The sequence below is a fragment of the Octopus bimaculoides genome, chromosome 20 (assembly GCF_046866305.1).
Source record: "Octopus bimaculoides isolate indiv1 chromosome 20, ASM4686630v1, whole genome shotgun sequence".
Taxonomy (NCBI): Eukaryota; Metazoa; Mollusca; class Cephalopoda; order Octopoda; family Octopodidae; genus Octopus; species Octopus bimaculoides.
The window spans coordinates 45,335,336-45,337,835 of NC_142947.1; the positions used below are offsets into that span (position 1 = coordinate 45,335,336).

The window sequence follows — 2,500 nt, forward strand, 5'->3', positions numbered from 1 at the left end:
TGTGTCTGTATGTTTGCATATGTATGTGTATATATCCATATGTGTTCATGTGTATATAATATATATATACATATATTTTATTATATATGTGTGTGCCTGCGTGTGTGTGTGTGTGTGTGTAAAAGAAACCGTTTCTTATTTGTTTCCCTTTCTATTTGTCTCTGCCCGTCTGCTCGTCTGCTCGTCTGCCCGTCTGCTCGTCTGCCCGTCTGCCCGTCTGCCCGTCTGCCTGTCTGCCTGTCTGTCCGTCTGTTTATCGGTCTGTCTGTCTGACTGTTTCTATCTCTACCCACAAGCCATACAGTTGTCACACTTTTTCCCTCTCTGGCTGTCTGTCTCTCACTAACACCCCATCTCTCTCTCTCTCTCTCTCTCTCTCTCTCTCTCTCTCTCTCCCTCTCTCTCTCTCCCTCTTTCTGTCACTCCATATGTCGCGTTATACACCTCTACCTACCCCTCATTCTAAGTCTATCTTTCTATCTGTTAGTGTGTGTGCGTGTATGTGGTTGACTTTGTGTGTCAACAGATACTACCCGCGCAACCCCCCACCCCACCACCCACCACAACCGCCCAAACACCACCACCACCACCAACAACACCAACAACAGCAAGAAGAAGAAGAACAACAAAAGCAATCTCTGTTCCCATCAAGTCTCCCCCCCACTCGCATTGGTAAATACAGCAGCCTCACAAGACTCTCACACGAACAGGACCAGAGTCGGGGGGGGGGGGGGGTTATAGACATACACCTTGTACTTGCGTTGTTGTTGGCGATGGTGTTGATGGTGGTGTGTTTTTGTTGTTGGTGTTGTTGGTGTTGGTGGTGGTGGTGGTGGTGGCGATAGTGATTAAGATAATGTTATTGTTCTTTAGCTACAAGCCAGCTCTCATCAGGCTCACCTATGATACAAAGATGTTCCGTCCGTGATCATCCCGCTAAATATATATTTCATGTGTATCTCGGATCCCATTATCCAGACTTGTTTTTACAAGACGATAGAATAGGAATCGAGAGATATTTGATTGTTATTTCTAGGAAGTCGAGTAACGACACAAGAGGCCCCCTTCTCGTTGTCTTCGTTGTTGTTGTATAGCCCTCGGCCCAGCAGTCCTATAATACGCAGGTGGTCGACCGAATGAGGTGAGTCGTCCTCTGTACCCCGTGTGTCCCGGGTTTGACTTTAAACTGTCCCTTGTGGAACCATCTTTGGTCACTACTGTTCATAGGTCTACTCTCAGGGCCTCAGCTGTGGGTTAATTAACAATTAAGTTGGGTAAATGGAACACATCAGCCTGTGGTGTAGGGGTAACCCGTCTAGGTAAAGGAAAACTCGGACTACAAATCTCCGTTGCCAAGCAGGGGAGAGAACTCAGGAGTAAACCCTGGGGAAGATCGGTAATTGGGGTCCCCGAGGCTGTTCGGTGTTGCCTGCAGCCTCATTCTGCGACGATCTTGTTACCAATTTATAAATTTGATTATAAGATGACAGTCTGATGACAGTAAAAAGGGTTTGCTGTTATGTACATTTAAAAGTATTTTGACACTGTTCACGGATTAAAATATTTGGGGGCTGACATAAACAATATTTTACGTAGGATATGGGCAGTTCCCATGAGCACTATTTTTTGATTATCTTCCATTTTGGGATTATCTGATATCTGAGCTGGGTAGCAATCGGCCCCACCTGCTCGAGATATAAGCAGACTAACAAAAGCACTGAGCTTATCACCGTCCAGAGTCCGTACTTAACTGACTTGTGGTCCCTTATAACCGCTCAGTCATTTTACAATTAAATATTCCTTTCTGATGTAGGCACAAGGCCTGGATTTTTGTGGGAAGGAGAACAATCGATCACATCGACCCCCAGTACTTGACTGGTACTTAATTTAATTTATCCACCCCGAAAGGATGAAAGGTAAATTTGAACTCAGAACGTAGCGACACACGTATATATATGTGTGTGTGTGTGTGTGTGTGTGTGAGTGCGTGTGTGTGTGTGTGTGTGTGTGTGTGTGTGTGTGTGTTTGTACAGATAGATGCATGTATAGACAGGGTGCGTCAGTTTTTTTGAGGACACCATGTTCATGAGCTTTCTTCTAACTTTATTTTTCCTTACTTTTCAGATAAATGATGTCAGACGTCAGGTTGACTCAGAAATTGAAAAGGCGCATCGTAATCGTTGCCTTAAAAGCACAGCAGACGATACAGAGTTAGATTGCTTCATGAAAGTTGTCTGATCTTTTGTTGTCAAAGTTTAAAAGGAGAGGAAACCTGCTGATGGGGATCCAATATCACCGGCTGAACACATAGCATGTGTATAGGATTCTAAAACCATCAGAAGACAAAATTCTGTGCAAAAAGCCCGAGAAGAAACTGATAAAACACCCAGAAATTCAATCGGAGCCATTGCAAAGGACCCCAAGGCTTCAGAATGCACCACCAGAAGAGTTATGTATGAGAACATCCAGTACAAGTTGTATGTGATGTTGAGGGCCCAGT

General features: G+C 44.6%; 1 protein-coding gene across 4 annotated transcripts in view; it reads right to left on the minus strand.

Moving 5' to 3' along the window:
* LOC106870178 (uncharacterized) overlaps window positions 1-2,500 on the minus strand; it is a 48,650-nt gene that overhangs the window by 39,930 nt on the left and 6,220 nt on the right. Inside the window, exon 1 of one of the 4 annotated variants that reach the window (XM_014916181.3) lies at window positions 1-309. This exon is cut by the window's left edge and continues 319 nt beyond it. The exons of 2 other annotated variants lie outside the window; for them this stretch is intronic. The gene's annotated coding sequence lies outside the window, so the exon portion shown is untranslated. Of the gene's footprint in view, window positions 310-2,500 lie in introns of those variants that run through there. One more of the 4 variants, XM_089338512.1, reaches the window with a different exon arrangement.